The 22,018-nt window shown below is 39.0% G+C and overlaps 1 long non-coding RNA gene across 2 annotated transcripts in view; it reads left to right on the top strand.

The window, feature by feature from the left end:
- Positions 1-18,284, top strand: part of LOC113896864 — a 37,277-nt gene extending 18,993 nt beyond the window's left edge. For both annotated transcript variants that reach the window (XR_003512153.1, XR_003512154.1), the window contains exon 3: positions 18,254-18,284. This is a non-coding gene — a long non-coding RNA (uncharacterized LOC113896864). The remainder of the gene's footprint in view (positions 1-18,253) is intronic.
- Positions 18,285-22,018: the final 3,734 nt, after the last annotated feature.

Raw genomic sequence — 22,018 nt, 5'->3', positions numbered from 1 at the left:
GCCAGCAAGACATTTGCATTAGAAAAGATCAATAGAAGATAATATAACAGATTAATTTAGAAAGGGTAAATTAATTTGTTAACCCTTGTATTACCATTAGGGTGGGTGGTACTGAAGGAAATAGAACTGGTTTTGTCATAATTGGTCTTATTCCTGCTTTGAACAGAATTGTCTCTGAGAGTTTGCTATTATAATTATGGATATGCATGCAGTACGATGGGAAAACAGTTTTTCTGAACCTTTATGTAACTAGAGGCATGGGGCTTAGAGACCATCCAATGAATGGGTGTGTGTGTGTGTGTGTGTGTGTGTGTGTATGTGTGTTATTTTCAACATTTTGTAGATGTATGTATTTTCAATCAGGGTCCAGTGAAACATCTGTCACATTGAAAGGTTGTTGCTGAATCACAAAAGACGCCAGGATTCTTGGCCTCCAGAGAATTCAATCTGGGGCCAGAGATGAGGCTCGATTGCTCAGAGCTTTTGTGTAATAAAGTTTTATTAAAGTATAAAGGAGATAGGGAAACTTCTGACATGGACATCAGAAGTGGGCAGAATACCCACCTGCTCGTCTTTAGCTGGATGTTATATAGTTACTAGCAGTCTGTTAATGAAAGAAAGGAATGTCTTAAAACTCAGAGAATGGCACCAGGCCCTTCACCCACAAGATGTATTTTGGATAATCTTGGCACCAGGTGAGTCATCCCAGGCCATAAAATGGTTGACTTGAATCTTGTAGAAAGGCAGATTACCATACAAATAGTTTCATTTACATAGATTAGGAGAACAATGTCTGAGTATAACATACTGGTTTGTCAAGTCTCCTCTGTGCCATTAGGCTGAATGACTTGAGGAAAAGTTTGGGGTAAATGCATAGTAAGTACATTAACATAGCTTAAGACAAACATTTCCATAAGAAAAATGCATTGGTTAACTCAAGATTTGAGAAAAGTTAAATTCAGATGGAACCAGGTGTCATTATGGCAACAAACTATTTTAAGAGAAACCTCTTTTTAAATTTGTGTAGAAAAGGGAAAAAATACATCACTAGTTTGCTTCCTCCTGCCACTTAAGAGAGAAGAAAAAACAACAACAAAAAAAAGGTCTGACTGCTGCTGCTGCTGCTAAGTTGCTTTAGTCGTGTCCGACTCTGTGCAACCCCATAAATGGCAGCCCACTAGGCTCCGCCATCCCTGAGATTCTCCAGGCAAGATCACTGGAGTGGGTTGCCATGTCCTTCTCCAATGCATGAAAGTGAAATGTGAAAGTGAAGTCACTCAGTCGTGCCCGACTCTTTGTGACCCCATGGACTGCAGCTTACCAGGCTCCTCCGTCCATGGAATTTTCCAGAAAAGAGTACTGGAGTGGGTTGCCATTGCCTTCTCCAAAAAAAAAAAAAGAAAAAAGTCTGACACTTGCAGCCTATTTCCTCCGTTTGGAGATCCCTGGCCTTCCTTCCTGTTAGCCTCTCAACATGCTTTCCTTTCCTCTATTCATCCATTTTTGGGCTCCAGTATTTTAAAAAATGAGGACTTCCCAGATGGTGCGGTGGTAAAGAATCCATCTGCAATGCAGGAGACACAGAGATACAGGTTCAGTTTCTGGGTCAGAAAGATCCCCTGAAGTAGGCAATGGCAGCACAATCCAGTATTCTTGCCTGGGAAATCCCACTGACAGAGGAGCCTGGTGGGCTACAGACCATCAGATCGCAAAGAATTGGACACGACTGAATGACTGAGCAAGAAAGCAGCCTTTAGAAGATAACAGGATCCACTTGAAATAATTCAAGTTGGTTGGTTTGTGAGGACAATTCCACCATAAAAGGGGAAAACAGTTTGCAGGCACAGTGCTTAAGAACTTCTTTGACAGTTCTTTTCTCACGTTGTTTGATATCTCCTTGCAAGGTATTTCTCTTGATTAGTTTTCAGCATTTTCTCTAGTACTTTCTTTTAAAATAAAGTTCTATTTTTAGTACTATTTTATAAAGCCTGCTAACATCCCAGTGATCACCATAATTTAAACAATCTAGGCATGAGTAGAATTCCTTTCTAAGAAGTTTCTTCACCTTGAACATCTCCCCTCACGGGTCTTTTGTTCTTTTACCAGCAAAAATGATTTTCCTCCCTATTATCCATATGTGATTAGAAAATTTATACATATGATGATGGAGGCATTTAACTGTGCATTTTTCCTGAGGTCAAATTTAAATGTTTAACTGGGGGATTTGTTTCCATAGGCATTCTATTCTTTGAGGGTTTAAATCAGTACATCTATGCTTGCTAAATTGCTTCACCCATGTTCTACTTTTGGTGAGCCTATGAACCGTAGCTCTCCAGGCCCCTCTGTCCCTGGGATTCTCCAGGCAAGAATATTGGAGTGGGTGGCCATGCTCTCCTGCAGGGAATCTTCCCGACCCAGGGATCAAACCCACGTCTCTTATGCCTCGTGCACTGGCAGGCAGGTTCTTTACCACTAGCGCCAGACTGCCCCAAATATTTTCTCCTCCTCGGCATCATCTGCCACAGCAGCCAGCAAGCTGTTTCTGAAAAGGGCTTGTATGTCAGCTTTCTTTCTCCTGCTGTAACAAATTACTGTTCATATAACAGTTTAAAAAACACACTTTTTTTTTTTCCAGCTAGAGTCCTGGGGGACAAAAGTATAAATTGAGTCTAACAGAGCTAAGGTCAGGGTGTCCTCAGGTCTGGTCCTCAGAGACCCTGAGGAGAGAGTTCATCCCCTCGCCTTTTTAAGCCCCTAGAAGCCACATGGTCACTGTGGCCTCTTGCCTTCATCTTCACATCTCTCCTGCTTCCTCCTCATAAGGGCCCTTGAGGTGACCTGGGATCCACCTGGATAACCCCAGATACTCTCTCTGTCTTAACAACCTTAATCACATCTGTAATGTCCCCCCACCCCTGCCCCACCACCATGAAGTTAACGTTCTCAGGTTGTGGGGATAAAGATATGGACATTCTGGGGGATGGGAGGCATGGATTAGCCTAGACAGACAGTGACTGCTCAAGGATTTGCAGGACACAGTCTTTATCATATATTCTTCTTTGTTCTATTTGTTTGGCTGTGTGTTTATTTGCCAAGTCGTGTCCAACACTTTTCAACCCCCTGGTCTGTAGCCCTCCAGCTCCTCTGTCCATGGGATTTCCCTGGCAAGAATACTGGAGTGACTTGCCACACAATACAGCATGTAATCAAACTACCGCAAACTGTACCCTTCTCACAGGCTAGCAAAGTAATGCTCAAGATTCTCTGAGTCAGGCTTCAAAAGTACATGAACTGAGATGTTCACATCAACTTCAAGATGTTTAAGCATTTTAAGAAATTAAGAAAAGGCAGAGGAACCAGAGATCAAATTGCCAACATTCGATGGATCATCAAAAAAGCAAGAAAGTTCAGAAAAACATCTGCGTCATTGACACGCCAAAGCCTTTGACTATGTGGGTCACAACAAATTGTGGACAATTCTGAAAGAGATGAGAATACCAGACCACCTGACCTGCCTCTTGAGAAACCTGTATGCAGGTCAGGAAGCAACAGTTAGAACTGGACAGGGAACAACAGACTGGTTCCAAATAGGAAAAGCAGGATGTCAAGCCTGTAAACTGTCACCCTGCTTATTTAACTTATATGCAGAGTACCTCGTGAGAAATGCTGGGCTGGAAGAAGCACAAGCTGGAATCAAGATTGCTGGGAGAAATATCAATAACCTCAGATACGCAGATGGCACCACCCTTATGGCAGAAAGTGAAGAAAAATTAAACAAAAAGTGATGAAAGTGAAAGAGAGTGAAAAGTTTGGCTTAAAGCTCAACATTCAGAAAACTAAGACCATGGTGTACAGTCCCATCACTTCATGGCAAATAAATGGGGAAACATTAGAAACAGTGGCAGACTTTTTTTTTTTGCTCCAAAATCACTGCAGATGGTGATTGCAGCCGTGAAATTAAAAGACGCTTACTCCTTGGAAGGAAAGTTATGACCAAGCTAGACAGCATATTAAAAAGCAGAGACATTACTTTGATGACAAAGCTCCATCTAGTCAAGGCTATGGTTTTTCCAGTAGTCATGTATGGATGTGAGAGTTGGATTATAAAGAAAGCTGAGCGCCAAAGAATTGATGCTTTTGAACTGTGATGTTGGAGAAGACTCTTGAGAGTCCCTTGGTCTGAAAGGAGATGCAACCAGTCCATCCTAAAGGAGATCAGTCCTGGGTGTTCATTGGAAGGACTGATGTTGAAGCTGAAACTCCAATACTTTGTCCACCTCATGCGAAGAGTTGACTCATTGGAAAAGACCGTGATGCTGGGAGGGATTGCAGTCAGGAGGAGAAGGGGACCACAGAGGATGAGATGGCTGGATGGCATCACTGACTCAATTGACATGAGTTTGGGTAAACTCCAGAAGTTAGTGATGGACAGGGAGGCCTGGTGTGCTATAGTTCATGCGGTTGCAAAAAGTCAAACACAACTGAGCCACTGAACTGAATTGAACTGAACTAATCTGTGGTGTTGGTAAAGACTCCTGAGAGTCCCTTGGACTGCAAGGCGATCAAGCCTGTCAATCCTAAAAGACATTCAGTCCTGAATATTCATTGCAGTGACTGATTCTGAAGCTGAAGCTCCAATACTTTCACCACCTGATGGGAAGAACTGACTCATTAGAAAAAAACCCTGATGATGGGGAAGATTGACAGTAGGAGGAGAAGGGGACAGCAAAGGATGAAATGGTTGGATAGCATTACCATCTCCATAGACATGAGTGAGCAGACTCTGGGTGTTGGTGGTGGACAAGGAAACCTGTTGTGCTATAGTTTATGAAGTCAGAGTCAGACATGACTGAGTGACTGAACTGAACTAAACAGCTTATATTTAAAGAGTCTTTTTCCATTTCTTTCCAATATACCACACCACTCTTAGTGATAACAGTGGTGACTAGAATAATATTATTTTGACAATTCTGAATTCCATCTGGTTTGTGAATATAACTACACTGTAAAACAAGTGTTTTCAACTGACAACTTTCAACTGTTATAGTGTATTAACACTATCTACCTCCCTTAATGTCTCTTTTGTTATCGTTCAGTCGCTAAATTGTTTCCGACTCTTTGCCACCCCATGTACTGCATCACACCAGACTTCCCTGTCCTTCACTATCTCCCAGAGTTTGCTCAAACTAATGTCCATTGATTCAGTGATGCTATCTAACCTTTTCATCTTCTGTTGCCCCTTCTCCATTTCTAAGACAAGTTTTTCTTTCCTTTATTTGTCCATTCAAAGCCACTTGTATCATCGATAAGATAAATTTCGTTTTCATTCAGAAGACAATGAAAACCTGACTGTCCAGTGATAAACTGCCATGTTTGGTTTAGCATAGATTTCCCATCATTGGTCTTCCTTAACCTGGCTCTCTAGAAGTCTAGCCGCTTTGCATGCATTCCATCCTGGTCTCAGCATTATCCACAGAAGTGAAGTTCCAACACAGTTTTTATTCTGTTAATTCATTCAATTAGGTATATGTTGTCCCTCCAGACTGGTTTTATAACTGTTTTTGGTCTCCTGGAAGAGACCTCCCTCTTGGGTCATTATGATAGTTTGCAAGTCCTTTATATAATGATGAATAACCTAAAATACTGAAACTGATCATTACCCTAAGAGCAGCTCCTAACAAACTGGATCACAGTGGACCAGTGCTGACCAACCCATCACATACAGCACTGCTTTACACACCAATGAATCTCATACCGTTTGAAAAGTTGTCCTGTGCCAAAAAATATTGTGTGTCTCATGAGACTGTCACTGGGGCCATCTAATTCCTATCACATCTCTACCTGGGAAGGCCATCAGTCTTCCAATTCCAGTGAAATGGAGGTAACATAATGGTAATTTGGGGTTTCCCTGCTGGTTCAGATGGTAAAGGATCCTCCTACAGTGCAAGAGACCTGGGTTCCATCCCTGGGTCTGGAGGATCCCCTTGAGGAGGAAATGCAACCCACTCCAGTATTCTTTCCTGGGAAATCCCATGGACAGAGTATCTGGTGGGCTATAGTCCATAGGGTGGAAAAGAGTCAGACATGACTGAACAACTGACACTTTCACTTTTCAACACCTGTAATTTTGGCCACCAAATCATACCCAAATCCATCTCTTTTGTGACTAGAGTCTCCTTCCACTATCTTTAAGTCTGTGTTTCATTCACAGATGAGTGGTGATAACACTGACCAGGCAGCTTCACCCTGCTTTTCATCACGTTAAGGCTGCTCTCTTGGCAGTTCCACATTCCAGCTTAATTTATGGTCACCCAGAATGCCGAATCTCTGTTGTTCAGCCTTCTGCTCTGTCTAGTTTGTTGATATCATTTCCTCTGGCTAATCTTTTCATTAACCAGATGAATTCATGTGACTGATATACTGTGGACCAGCTGTTTTGGACTCTGATAAGCATCACATGAGTATCCCTTCCCACTCCTTTACTCAAAATTATTGACATGACCCTGTAGATGAACTTGGAATTCAGCGATTGTCTATTTTCCCTTATCCAGAGAGGACAGCCCCAGAAGTTATCCCCAACATTGGTCATTAGTATCAGATCTGAGACAGGTGGGAGTTTTGTTCTAGCGTTTCATGTACTTGGGGGAAACAGAATGGTAGCCCATCCCTGATTGCAATAGAATTCCAAGAGCCTCTTCCCTATGCTATGATCTCCTACTTTTTCCATTTACTACCCCTTTTTCCTGGGCTTCCCAGGTAGCACTGGTGGTAAAGAACCCACCTGCCAATGAAGGCAGACACAAGAGACACAGGTTCCATCCCTGGATCAGGAAAATCCCCTGGAGTAAGAAATGACAGCCCACTCAATTATTCTTGCCCACAGAATTCCATAGACAGAGGAGCCTGGTGGGGTACAGTCCATGGGGTCACAAAGAGTTGGACATGACAGCACACACACATCTTTTAACCCATCTGTCTTCTCCATGGTTGGGTTTTCCAGGTCAGCAGAAATACTACTTACCCTTGAGAAAGTCAATTCCTAGGCAAATTGATAAGAAGTCCAGGGGTCCCCAAGGAGAGAGGGGTCTGGAGTTCTCGAGGAGGAAGAAAAGACAAACATTTTTTATCCCTCTACATTCCTTAGGATTATATAACAATAATGTATCCTGCTTGAAGACAGTCTCTGGAAAAAAACCTTCTGGCTAATCCTATTATCTTAAAATGTAAATTATGGGAGTAGGGCTAGTGAGTTCTTTACAACCTCCAGACATTCTTTTGATTCACTGTAATAACTAATTAGAGAGTATATAACTCCATGGCTAACACTAGCAAGGGGGTACTCTTTCTGCCCCTTCTGATGTCTATGTCAGAAGCTTTCTCTATCTCCTTTATACTTTAATAAAACTTTATTACACAAAGCTCTGAGCGATCAAGCCTCATCTCTGGCCCCGGCTTGAATTCTCCTCCGGAGGCCAAGAATCCCAGCATCTTTGCATGGTTCAGCAACAACCTTTCACCCTCTAACATGATCATAACAGCAGACTAGCTCACATTTCTCCCCAGTCCCTTTTCAAGGCAGATATTACACAATTAGACAGGAAAGGAATCAAGATCTTCCTTCCCACTGAGTAATGGAGCTGCATTCAGAGCCTGTTAAATTTAGCAACAGAGAAAGAAGTTAGAATTACCCTTAGAGAATACTTGGCTCAGGTAGTAAAGACTCCTCATACAATGCAGGAGAGTTGGGTTTGATCCCTGGGTTGGGAAGATCCCCTGAAGAAGGAAATGATGACTCACTCCAGTATTCTTGCCTAGAAAATCCCCTGGACAGAGGAGCCTGGTGGGCTATAGTCCATGGGGTCACAAAGAACTTGACAAAACTAAGTGACTGGCACAGTTTAGAGAAGACTTACTAATACACTTTTTCAAAGACAATGGTTTGAATGTCATTTGCATCACTTGTTTACATGTAAATTTGCATCCAGGTCTAGAACAATGTATCAAGCAAAATGAAAGACAGTTTTTATGAGGTGATGAAAGGAAGGAAGGAGCAAAACAGCTGGCTTCTGATCCCCTCACTCAGTTTACCAGAGCATGTGCCCCTGGCAAAAAGAAAAGAAGAAACGTGACATACCTTGTTGCTTGGGCTACAGGTAAATTGACTCAGGGGGTGGTATTTCTCAGGTGAAGAGATATTAGCTTCAAAATAACTTTAGCAGGGTGCCCCTTGCTAAACATGCATCCACGAATACTCAGATGTGTCCGACTCATTGTGATCCCATGGACTGTAGCCCACCAGTCTCCTCTATCTGTGGAGATCTCCAGGAAAGCTTGCTAAAGATCATTTACAGGAAATTAGCAGAGAATCCAAGAATCATGTTGCTATAGAAGACAACACAAGTAAACAATCCTAGGAGAAAACAATGAGGTTGCTCATAACTGAAATATTTCTAAGGAGCTCCTAAAACCCTACATTCAGACCTCAAGTGTTGTCTTAGGTGGAGCAGCACAGGTCAGCTGTGAAAGACAGGACCTAGGGCAGAACTGGAGCTGGTCTGGATCACTCTATTTTCTTAGCTGTTGATAGTATATATCCTTGAAATAATTAGGAGCTGTTGTAACATTTGACATTGGATACATTGATGGCTTCTGTGAATCCGATTTGAAAATCTGATCTGGTTTTATATATATATTTGTAAAATTTTAAACAAAATTGCATATAAGGAAATGGCAAGCCACTCCAGTGTCTTGCCTGGAGAATCGCAGGGACAGGGGAGCCTGGTGGGCTGCCATCTCTGGGGTCACACAGAGTCGGACACGACTGAAGCGACTTACCAGCAAACATACAAGATGATATTTTGATCCCCATATGCATAGTGAAATGATTATTACAGCCAACCTAATAAGCATATGCATCTCCCTTGGTTACCTTTGATTTTTTACTGAAATCTACTCTCAAGAGGTACCTCCAGTGGGAAAGATATGAATCATGTAATTATATCCTTTCCAGCCTTCTTATTTTTTTACTTTTTATTTTGTATAGCAAATTAACAAACAATGTTGTGATAGTTTCAGGTGAACAGCAAAGGGGCTCAGTCATACATATACATGTATCCATTCTCCCCCAAACTTCTCTCCCATCCAGGCTGCCACATAACTTTGAGCAGAGTTCCTTGTGCTATAGAGAAGGTCCTTGCTGGTTATCCATTTTAAATATAGCAGTGTGTGCATCACCATCCCAAACTTCCTACCTGTCCTTTCCCCCTATCCTTCCCCCTGGAAACCATTAAGTTTATTCTCTGTCTCTTGCTGTTTTATAAGTAAGTTCATTTCTTTTTAGATTCCACATTTAAGGGATGTCATACAATATTTCTGACTTAATCAGTATGACCGTCTCTAGGTCCCTCCCTGTTGCTGAAAATGGCATCATTTCACTCTTTTTAATGACTAATACTCATGTGTGTGTGTATCTACCATCTCTTCTTTATCCTTTTCTCTGTTGGTAGACATTTAGGTTGCGTCCGTGTCTTCACCATTGTTTATTATCCAGTTTATCAGAGGCCCAGAGGCCTGACCATACAGTGAAGCCACTGAATGCCTAAATGCTAATCCAGCACTAACTCATCATTAGCTTAAATATGGAGTCTTAGACTCCACCCACCCTTGAGACTTGCCCTTCCTCCCATGGTAAGTTGTTCGCATTTGCAAGCCTTGTGTTTGAGCCAAGCAGCCTACTCGGGCACAGCTGGGAGAGACTGGTGGGGCTCTGACCCCACAGGAACACAAGAGGTGCAGGGAAGACCACCTTCTCTATATGACAGAACGGCTGCTCCCACTCACACAACGTGCCCCTTACGGTGTATTCCCTAACACATCCATTCAGAATGAAATCTGCAACCCTGCACCTTCCATATTCTAATAACTCCCTGACATCCTCTAGGGCATGATGGGATTTTCTGACCTCAGAATTTTCTAATGCCCTTTTGTAATGAGAGCAGTCATGACTACTGCCAAGTGATATGCCAATAATTACCTTTCATTTTAGGTGTAGTGAGTGACTTTCTCATGGAACTGAGAGTCTCGAATCCAAAAAGTCACCACTTGATAGCACTTTTCAATTTAGAACAAAGGTTCCTGTCTGCCAACATGGTCTATTATCTGAGCACACAGGTCATAAGTACCTACCTGAAGCACCTTTACCATTTACTCTGTAAGATGTTTGAATGTTTCTGCCCAGACCACATGCAAACTCAGACCTCTTCATCTTGATTTTGAGAACAGGGCACAGTAAGTTTCCTAGATTAGAATGACAGTTTGACCAAAAGCAAAAAGTCTTGTTAGCCTCTGAAGTTCTTTATTAGCAGCACCTTGTGAAATAATAATGAATTTCTCATAACTAGATTGCTTGCTTGGTTTCTCCAGCCCTCTAATTTCCAGGAATGTCACAGAATCACTTGTTCTTTCAATTTTGTCAGGGTTTATGCACTGGACTCCATTTGTCACTAAGGTGCCATAGCAATGGTCCTTGCTGCTAAGTCACTTCAGTCGTGTCCGACTCTGTGCAACCCCATAGATGGCAGCCACCAGGCTCCCCATCCCTGGGATTCTCCAGGCAAGAACACTGGAGTGGGTTGCCATTTCCTTCTCCAGTGCATGAAAGTGAAAAGTGAAAGTGAAGTCGCTCAGTCGTGTCCAACTCTTAGCGACCTCATGGACTGCAGCCCACCAGGCTCCTCCGTCCATGGGATTTTCCATGCAAGATTACTGGAGCAGGGTGCCATCGCCTTCTCCGAGCAATGGTCCCTACTTCCCCCAAAATACTTCTTCTGAGAAGCAGTTACTACAACAGGTTTTCAGTTCTAACTCAAAGGCTATACCAACATACCATGAAATTTAGCTATACTTTTTCACAAAGTAAATGTTTATTGAGCCTTCCATTCTATAAGAATACAAATTTTGCCTGACTGACATTCAAGCCAGGAATAAGAAAGAAGTGGGACCCAGGTCTGTAATGTGATACAGCTGTCTTTAAACTTGTGCTCTTCTTAAGTTGCCTTTATCTACACAGTTATGGTGGAGAATTCAGGGGAAACACCTTGGTGTTTCAACCATTATGTCTACAAAGTCTGAAAGGGCAATTTGGCTTCTAGAATCCTGATATAACACAAAGTATCAGAACATCAAATGCATTGCATAAATTATAAGATCTTTCCCAATATCAAGTTATCGTAAGAATTTTGAGGGCACTAGTAACCTTGATGCAGGTATGAAGCAGCTTAACTCCCAAAAGTTTTCTTTTTCTTTTTCACATCATATATCTTCTAAGCAAATACACAGAAGATGCTATATCATTCATAAAGCAACTCAATATTTTTGGAGACAATAATGTATGTCACATGGCAGTTACACACACACACACACACACACACACACTGTTGTTATTGTTTAGTTGCTTGGTCATGTCCAACTCTTTGAGACCCCATAGACTGTAGCCTACCAGACTCCTCTGTCTGTGGGATTTTTCAGGCAAGAATACTGGAATGAGTTGCCATTTCCTTCTCAATGGTGTCTTCCTGACCCAGGGATCAAATCTGCATCTCCTGCATTGCCAGAAGGGCTTTTTACTGCTGACTCACCAGGGAATCCCCCCACGTCCATATATTTATATATATGGATGTGTATATCCTCCCAGATGGCACTAGTGGTAAAGAACCCACCTGCCAATGCAGGAGACATAAGTGATGCAAATTCAATCCTTGGGTCAGGAAGATCTGGAGAAAGGAATGGCAGCCCACTCCAGTATTCCTGCCTGGGAAATCCCATGGACAGAGAAGTCTGGTAGGCTACAGTCCATGGAATCACAAAGAGTTGGACATAACTGAGCAACTAATACATGCATATATCTATATATATACCCTTGGTGTTGAGAAAGTGTTACTTGCTCAGTCGTGTCCAACTGTTTGCAACCCCATGGACTGTAGCCCACCAGGCTCCTCTGTCCATGGGCTTCTCTGGGCAAGAATACTAGAGTGGGTTGCCATATCCTTCTCCAGGGGATCTTCCCAACCTGGGGATTGAACCAGGTCTCCTGCATTGTAGGCATATTCTTTACAGTCTGAGCTATAAGGGAAGTCCTTATGTACCAATAAGGCAGACTCATTCTGCTAAAAGCTTCAGAGATAATGATTCTGCTACTAACAGAAAGCATTTACTGTTGACCCTTGAACAACAGGAGTTTGAAAGGGGTGGGTCAAGTTACCTATAGATATTTTTCAAAAATAAATATTACAGTCCCACAAGATCCCATGTTGGCTGAATCTGTGGAGCAACCATGGATACACAGCACCAACTGTAATTTAAATCAGGACCTTTAAATATTGTGACCCCCGTTAAATCAGTCTTCCTTCATAAACCTATTGACGTTCATCGAACCAACCAAAGGCCTTAGATTTCCTGACCCTGATTCAATCAATAAATACTTATCAACTCCCTGAAGTTTCCTGATCCGCATTAAATGAACATGTCTTCTGAAGTCTCCTGACACCCATAACAAAGAATGAATTAGGGTCACAGTAGTTAAGGCAGATTGAATCAGGAGTACAGCCATCCCTGAGGGTGGGGAGGTTTGGATCCCCATGGGGGGCCTTGGACCTCCCCCCATGTACAGAAGACACAGGTAGGGTACATGCTCCCCAACCCCAATGTGTTGTTCAAGAGTCAACTATGGTCTGTCCCCAGAGAAGCCAGCCACTAGTGTGCTTTTACATGAAGGGTAAATCAGGTCACCTACCTTTCTCCCTTGTAGAGCTCCCCCCCATTTCCTTATCCTCCAGCCAGAAAAAGCAAAGCAAGTATTTGAGGATTGTAGGTATGCAAATTTTCTAATGCTTATTTTTCCTGTAGTAGCAGTAATTTATTTTATTACAGTGCTTCTTAGAGCTAGAAAAATGAAAGCCTTTGCTAATTCCTAGAACGCCAATTAGTTTTTAAGATAGTTTTTCCTTTTTTGTAGTTGATTATCATGTTAATATTTTATGCAAAATCTGATAGCCAAGTCCATCTATCCTTTTAAAAGTAGGTTTTATTAAAAAATCAGTGTTTCATAGAATGATAGCATCAATTCACAACATATTTTTATATTTTTAACCCTTACTTTTTGGAAAACCTTATTTTAAAAAATATCACTGTTGTCAAACTTGAAGTTTCACTTTAGTTTTCAAATCAACAAAAAAATTAAATCATGCCTGATGAATATAGTTTTGGTTAATTATATTGACTTTGGACTATTAAGTCAAAATCTGGAGATTAAGATAGTATGGGAAATTTTGTCACAGAGCTTATTAATTTGCTTTGAAGTTTAGTTCATAAAGTGGAAGCAATATGTTTTTATATTAATTTTTTTTAACACATACAACTGATTATATTTTGGGGGTACCCATTGAAGAAATCAATTTAAGGAGATAAAGTGATTTATCAGTCTTTTAATATATGATGTAACATGTTATGATATAAATAATACATACCTTTGTTGTTTTCATGTGTTGTGTGCTCAGTCGCTAAATTGTGTCTGACTCTGTGACCTCGTGGACTCTAGCCCACCAGACTCCACTCTCCATGGGATTTTCCAGGCAAAAATACTGTAGGAAATGCCAATTCCTATTCCAGGGGATCTTCCCAACCCAGGGGTTGAACCCACATCTTCTGCATTGGTAGGTAGACTCTTTACCACTGAGCCACCTGGGAAGCCCAATATATACCCATACATACACAGATACACACTGTATTGCTTAGGTGAGGTAAGGTTATAGTGTATTGTTTTGAGTGACTGTTTTTCTCTCATAAAAGTTTGCTGAAAAGCTTAAAATAATGAAATATAATTTCATATATTTAAGTTATAAATGAAAAATATTCTATCTCTGTGGAAAAGAAGAGCCAAATGAATGTTAAGATGAATTCAGGAAAGATCATCTTCAGAAACTTCTATGTAAGTCAGTGCACGTGTGTGCACACTCAGTCATTTCAGTTGTGTCTGACAGGCTCCTCTGTCCATGGGATTCTCCAGGCAAGAATACTGGAATGTGTTCCCATGCCCTCCTCCAGAGGATCTTCCTGACCCAGGAATCGAACCTGCGTCTCTCATGTCTCCTGCATTAGCAGGCAGGTTCTTTACCACTAGCACCACCTGGGAAGCCTGTGATAGTCACTATTGCTTAATCTTTTGGCATGTTACAAAACACAGTACTATCTATCTTATGTATCATATTTTGAGTTACATGCTATTCTGCAATTCTAACCTAAAGATAAAAATTCTTAAAAATTAATATTCATTTAAGAATACAGTAAGTCCCCTACATGTGTATGATTTCCATTCTGAGAGCACTTTCGTAAGTCCATTTTGTTTTTTTTTCAAAACTCCAAAAAGGTTAGCCTAGGTACACAGCTAATGCACTCAGCTATATATTGATTGGAGAAGGCAATGGCACCCCACTCCAGTACTCTTGCCTGGAAAATCCCATGGACGGAGGAGCCTGGAAGGCTGCAGTCCATGGGGTAGCTAAGAGTAGGACATGACTGAGCAACTTCCCTTTCACTTTCACTTTCATGCATTGGAGAAGGAAATGGCAAGCCACTCCAGTGTTCTTGCCTAGAGAATCCCAGGGACGGGGGAGCCTGGTGGGCTGCCATCTATGGGGTCGCACAGAGTTGGACACGACTGAAGCGACTTAGCAGCATATATTGATACCTGTTTTTAGGTGAAATCAGAAATGTCAGTTAAAAATATTTGTATAAGGTTGAATAGCTCATACAGAAAATCTTCATGTTTTATTAAAAAAAATTACCCATATAGCTTCATGTAAATATGGCAAGGATATTTCAGAAACAAATGAAGTGACAATGTTATTGTAAATTGCTCTCAATTCACATTTTTACCCCCAGATGAAAAGATGAAAATGACAAAGAAGCCTTGCCTTCCTTTTTTATTTGCTCTCTAAATTGCCTGCAGTCCACACATATGCAGGCATTTAGGTAGAGTAATGAAGTTTTCCACCTTAATTTAGGAAACAGAGAGTCTGGATTTAGTGTGTATACACTGAGAGCTAATGTTTCAGGAGGATCACTTTGCTGACTTAATTTAATGCAATTGTAATTTATTAAATGGCATTTCATTGTTCAAAACATGTTCACTTAATTTTAAATAAAACAGTACTAAAGTCATTGAACACAAATAGGATTTCTAAAAGGAATAAACAAGTCTCTACATAGCCATGTGCATATTCCTCAGCTGAATGTTGTAAAAAAAAAAAAATAATAAAGTAATCAAACATAGTCCTTAGAAAATTACATGAGAAAGTAATGTTAGAAAAACACCACATTGAATTCTGTCTACAGTAATCTCTTAGAAACTTGCTAAATGTATGTAATCATGGGGCACGGGAAATGAACCACTACCAACTACAACAAAGGCCGATATTCATCCAAAGGAGTTGATACTGTGTATGTGGTGGCACTGGAAAGGACTCCTCTATTATGAGCTACTTCTAGAAAACCAAAGGATTAATTCCAACAAGTACTGATCCCGGTTAGACTAACTGGAAGCAGCATACCACAAAAAGCATCCAAAATTAGTCAACAGAAAATGTATCATCTTCTACCAGGATAACACAAAACCACATGTTCCTTTGGTGACCAGGCAAAAACTGTTAGAACTTGGCTGGGAAGTTCCAATGCATCTGCCGAATTCATCATACATCGCACCATCAGATGTCCATTTATCTGTCATTTAAAAATTATTCTAATGGAAAAAATTCCAATTCCCTGGAAGACCCTAAAAGTCACCTGGACCAGTACTTTGCTCAAAAAGATAAAAAGTTTTGGGAAGACAGAATTGTGCAGTTGTTTGAAAAATAGAAGAAGATAGTAGAACAAAATGGTGAATTTGTTGTTCAATAAAGGTCTTGGTGAAAATGAAAGATGTCTGTTATTTTTATTTAAAAACCAAAGGAACCTTTTGGCCAACCCAATATCCATGAGAATCGAGCTATATTTTGTTGAATCAGACATTAATGAGATTCACAAAATGTGAAACAGTCTCCTTTCTAGTTAAATTTGTGTGTGGTTTTAAGAAATATTCTTCTATTCCATGAAAATATTGTATTTATGTTAAATTTTAATGATTGTGTTATTTTAAATATACTAATATTTTTAATTACTATTTTAAATTACTAAAATGATAAATATCAATAGATATAACCCACATAAACAGAAGCTCTAGGGAGACTTTATGAAATTGACTAGTTTAAAGCATTTCTTAGACTTCAAAGTTTGAGAACCTCTGTTTTTATATCAATAATTCCTTCTCAAGCAATGGGATTTGAAAGGTTAAAGAATAATTTTCTCACTTTTTTATATGCCTTGTTTTCTCATTTGTTTTCCAAATTCTATTGTGTATTTTTTAAGATTCCACCCAGTTTATCTGCAACTTCTAATTTTATGTGCTATTTAGGCATCAATGAAAAAGATTTATTTTTCCAATTGCTAAAAACACTACAAAATAAATGAATTTGCTATACTAATTCAACAGTGATTGAAAAACCTCATTCATTCTAAAAATTATGCTTCCTAATACTTGAAGAAATGCTTGCTCTCTTTTTGAAATATTTTTAAAGCACAAAAAAGATTTTAAAATAAAGAAAGTGCATAGAGATGAGGGAAATAATTGTCTAATCTCACCAGGGATATTTGCAAAATGATCATTATAAGAACAGTTTCTCAGACTTTCTGGGGAAAACCTCCTTTCAAATGGAATGATATATTACAGGTGTATTGATCAGCAAGGTTTTTTTCATATTATTAAATTTAATAAATAATTTTTATGAGTAAAATTACAAGCAGTATTCTCTACCAGTAGTGTGGGTTTTTTGTTGCTGTTGTTTTCTTATGCATATACTAAGGTTCATTGGGAAAAAGTTTTTCATTTATAGATGTGATTGGAGAATTGAGGTTTCATCTCACTTAGCTAATTTAATACTACATCATCAACCAGTAAGTACATACTGGGAGTCTTCTGGCTATGTGAATCTTGAGCATGAATTAGGAATAAAACTTTCCTAAATGACAACTCTGAGTATTCTCAGTCAAGTTATACAACTCACTGTTCAAGTCTAAAATTCCAATGGAATATCAAGTCACATGTAGCTGTTCTAAAGCAAAGAGGGACCTGCCTGTGTTATATTCTAAATATTTCTTGTTATTCTATTAATTAAATATGTAACAGGAGGTAGAAGAGCAAAGCACATACATCTCATCATGAAGAAATTAACAAATGCTTCTTTCAGTAAGCTTAGAATAATGAGTTGGAGTGTAGTTTCTTCAGGATCAATTGGGCTAAATAGAAAATACCAATGAGAGATGAACATGGTGTACCAAAGGTAGGGTAAATTATAAAATATTAGATTTATTGAACACACATCTTCATTTTCTTTAATTTGTGAAGGTTTTCATCTTGTCTCTATATAAACATGAAATAACATATTTCCCATAGGAAAATAATTATTGAGTCTCTACTTTGGGTCTAAGATATTAATATAAGTATATAATAATATGAAAAGATGTTTAAATATAATTACTTTTGAAAATACATTGCACTTAACTCTTTGCAAGCTCCCAAATATATCTGCTATTGGAGGATTGTTATGTGACAATGTTTCTCTTCAGCATAATTAAAGTATAAAATATATTGCCAAAACCATCTCCTTCTCTCAGTTTTATCTGAAACACACTAAATATGACTATATAATCCCATAGTAGTTTTTGAATCATGTTGTGAATCCTGCTGTAATACTCATATGTATTCTCAGTTTAATGATTGTTAAGCTTGACAACCAGAACTGCATATAAATAAGTTGTTTCTGTGAATGAGCATTTTAATTATTGGTTTTACTCTGTATGTATCATGAAGTTAATAAAGTACTCTACTTGCCATCAAGTTTATTACAAGAGTCTGGATGAGAAAGATATTTCATTTTTACAATTAACTAACAGCTCACTTCTTTGTGTCCCACAGATATATTTTAATTTTGTTATATATCAATTAAAGTATGTCAAGGATGAGAATCCAATAAGTAAGCCAGGATTCCAATTAAGATTGTTATTTTGTAGATTAAAAAACCATGGCTTCATTTATATTTAATTAACAGGAACTAAAATAATGCAATGTATTTCTCATAATCCCTTTTTGTCTATGACTCTGCAGAAGCAATTTTAAATTCTGAACACTTGAGAGAGAAAAAAAAAGATGCCATCATCAACTGAGCTCTGAGTCCTTTAGCAAATGCCTGCTCCTCAGCCTAGATTACAGAGCAGCCATGAAGAGGACTGTCCACGTGACTCAGGCCTGTCTGGATTTCACACAGTGCTGTGCCCTACCTGACCTAAAAATTTATTCCTGTACAAGGAATGCATCTCTGTTGTTGTCCAACCACTTTGCTAACACTTAATGCTAGCAGTTTTCAGAAGATTCTTTCATGTGCCTGAAAAAATCGTTTAAAAATTACTTTTAAACTGGAAGCTTTCTAAAAAAAAAAATTAAACTTTAAACCAAAATATTTTATCCTGTGTTTTACATGGTTAAAATAGACTGAGTTTAGGATATTGTGCAAATATGGACATTTTAAATTATGCTACATTAGTCTTTTAATTTGACAAAATACAGATGAATCCAATCAGCAAGCTTGAGCTAATAATCATAAAGTTGACATTTCCCTTTTATCATCATGAACTTGAATTTCCATTAAAATAAGTTTACCTTATAGTAATGTATTTATTCTTAAATTATTTTATTAATTGGTAATAAATGCATACTCATACACAAGACACAATTAGTTACTATTTTTTCTAAGTTTTCTATTACCATATATCTCTAGGTGTCAACATTTTTTATAGTTTGAATTATCATCACTGTTATTCTTACCACAAATGAATCAAGCTGACAAATTTAAAATTAAATACATAGAAAATATTTGTTGAGCATTTTAATTAGAAAAATGGGGCTTTAAAATAAGCTCAATGATTTGCATGCTAGAACAAGTCGTTACATCTTCAGTTCCATTACTGTATTTATGTCCTGCTACAAATAAAAATTCTGAGAACCTCTTTTCAAGTGATACATTAATAAGCCCTGTGGGATCAATTATTCCATTTATTTTTTAATGTTATATCAGCTGACAGTTCTATTAGGTAGTACAAAAATTTTTTGAACATGAGGAATTGAAAACCTTCTGATTGCAGACTAGTTTAGTACCCAGACATTCGAATCATTCATTATTTTTAGCACTGCCACAAGTGTGGAGAACCGTAGTTTCATTTGGATATGCATGTTGCTTGGAGAAGCATGCCTGGATGTAAATAGAAGGAGAATGGTAATGAAGAAGTCAGGGGAAAATTGATCCATCAGATCGGTCATGGGATCAAGTACATACAGAAGGTGAGTCCCTTAAGACCATCTCTGTCTGTCTCCAGCAGAATGTACCCTACTAGGAGGGTCCAGACTCCAGTGTCAAGACTGTAGCAAATATCCCCTTCCTGCTTGGCAAGACTCACACTCTCCTCTGTCTTTAGTCTGTGTCTGCTCTACTGATTTTTCAGTAAAGTCACCCTTCTATACCCGAGGGTCTGGCTTATTTGGATTCAAGCAACTTGGATGAAAAATATTTGAAAAAATATTCCAGGAAGCTCCAAAGATCAAAATGTGAATATGCTACATGCTGGTAATTATTTGCATAGTGTATACATTGTATTTACAATAATTTGCATAACATTTACATTGTATTAACTATCATAAGTTGTCTAGAGATGATTTAAAGTCTATGGGAGGATGTGAGTAGGTTATATGCAAATATGCATCATTTTATACAAAGGACTTGAGCATCTGTGGATTTTTGTATCCATGGGGGTCTTAGAATGAATTCCTGGAGGGACTACTGTATCCAAAATCCTTTAACTTCTCCTTTATAATGCATGAAACATTCTCCTGACCCCTATTTCTTACTCTAGTCATTTTAATTCTTAACAAATTAAAAAATAATCCAATTTGGTTTTATTGACATACATCCACTTCACTGTTTTGTAGTTCCTGATTTCTCTAGGACCCTGACATTATGCTTGTTAGCATCACTAATGACCTCCTTATGAATGCAGTTATAAAGATGTTCAAGTCCCTTGTATAATATGATGCATATTTGCAAATAACCTACTCTCATCCTTCCACAGATTTTAAATCATCTCTAGATAACTTATGATAGTTAATACAATGTAAATGCTATGTAAATGATTGTAAATACAATGTATATTCTATGTAAATAGTTGCCGGCATGCAGCAAACCCACTTTTTGCTTTTCGGAGCTTCTTGGAAATTTATTTTTTTTTCAAACACTTTTGAAAAAAGTGCTTGTATCCATATAAGACAGACCCTCAGGTACAGAAGGCTGAATTTATTGAAAAATCAGCAGAGCAGACAAAGACTAAAGACAGAGAGGCACGTGAGTCTTGCCAAGCAGGAGGATATTTTGCTGCAGTCTTGACACTGGGGTCTGGCTGGACCCTCCTAAGAGGGTACATTCTGCTGGAGACTGAGACAGAGATGGTCTTAAGGAACTCACCTTCCAAATGTACTTATTCCGAAAGCTGATCTGCTTAATCAATTTCCCTTGGACTTCTTAATAACCATTCTCCTCCTATTTGCAAATAACTTTTGTACAAACTCCCATACACTTTAAATCATCTCTATATTACTTACAATACCTAACTCAATGCAAATACTATGGAAAGTGTTGTAAAGATAATATATATGCCACCATATGGTAAATGGTGGCCAACCCAAAGCAAAGCCAGGTGTTAATCTGGGGATCTTTCTTTTTTTTTTTTTATTTTTATTTTTTTTATGGAATTGGTCCCTTTACCCCAGACCAGCTCCTTTTCACCTCTTCCCAGGCTCCAGGTTTCCCCATTCAACTGTTAGGAATGTATATCACTTCTCTTTCCTTCCACCTTCTGCCTCATTCCTCTGGAAAGCCCCTTCCTCTTCCTCACCTTTTCCTTGCTAAATTTAATTTCATTGTCACCTCTCACTGGAGCAGATACGTACATAATGCTTATTCTGTGCTAGGTACTATCCTAAGTGCCTCACAAATATCAACTCATCTTATTCTCACAATAACCCCATAACAGATATGCTATTATCATCCTCATTTTACAGACAAGGAAACTGAGCCCCAAATCACAAATAACTCCATTCCCTAAGCTCTACTGTGCCTCTTTTGACTACATTTTCTTTTTCTTTTTTTTTTTTCACATGTGTTCCCCATCCTAGACCCTCCTCCCTCCTCCCTCCTCCCTCCCCATACCATCCCTCTGGGTCGTCCCAGTGCACTAGCCCCAAGAATCCTGTATCCTGCATCGAACCTGGACTGGTGACTTGTTTCTTACATGATATTTTATGTGTTTCAATGCCATTCTCCCAAATCTTCCCACCCTCTCCCTCTCCCACAGAGTCCATAAGACTGTTCTATACATCAGTGTCTCTTTTGCTGTCTCGTACACCGGGTTATTGTTACCATCTTTCTAAATTCCATATATATGCGTTAGTATACTGTTTTGATGTTTTTCCTTCTGGCTTACTTCAGAAGCCAGAAGGAAACTTTCTGTAATTTTATTTGTACTATTTTCAATCTGCGGTTCATTAAATCTGCAGATGCAGGACCTGCAGATTTGAGGGCTGATGGCATATCTAATGACACTTTCTTTTCCTTTACTGTGCACTGTTTATTTCATCATGTGATACATATCTACTGAGTCTATGCTCTGTGTCTAGGACTTCATTTGGTGATAGGGAAACAGCAAGAGGAGGTGAAAATGTCCAGGGAAGGGACACTGTGGACCACCCTCTCCTTTTGAGACAATTAATCTCACATCCAGTGTACATAAGGAGAGCCTGAGCACAGACAGCCCAAGTCAAAAGCTT

Source organism: Bos indicus x Bos taurus, chromosome 8 (assembly GCF_003369695.1).
Source record: "Bos indicus x Bos taurus breed Angus x Brahman F1 hybrid chromosome 8, Bos_hybrid_MaternalHap_v2.0, whole genome shotgun sequence".
In the NCBI taxonomy this organism is placed as follows: domain Eukaryota; kingdom Metazoa; phylum Chordata; class Mammalia; order Artiodactyla; family Bovidae; genus Bos; species Bos indicus x Bos taurus.
This window is presented reverse-complemented; position numbering and strand designations above follow the sequence as displayed.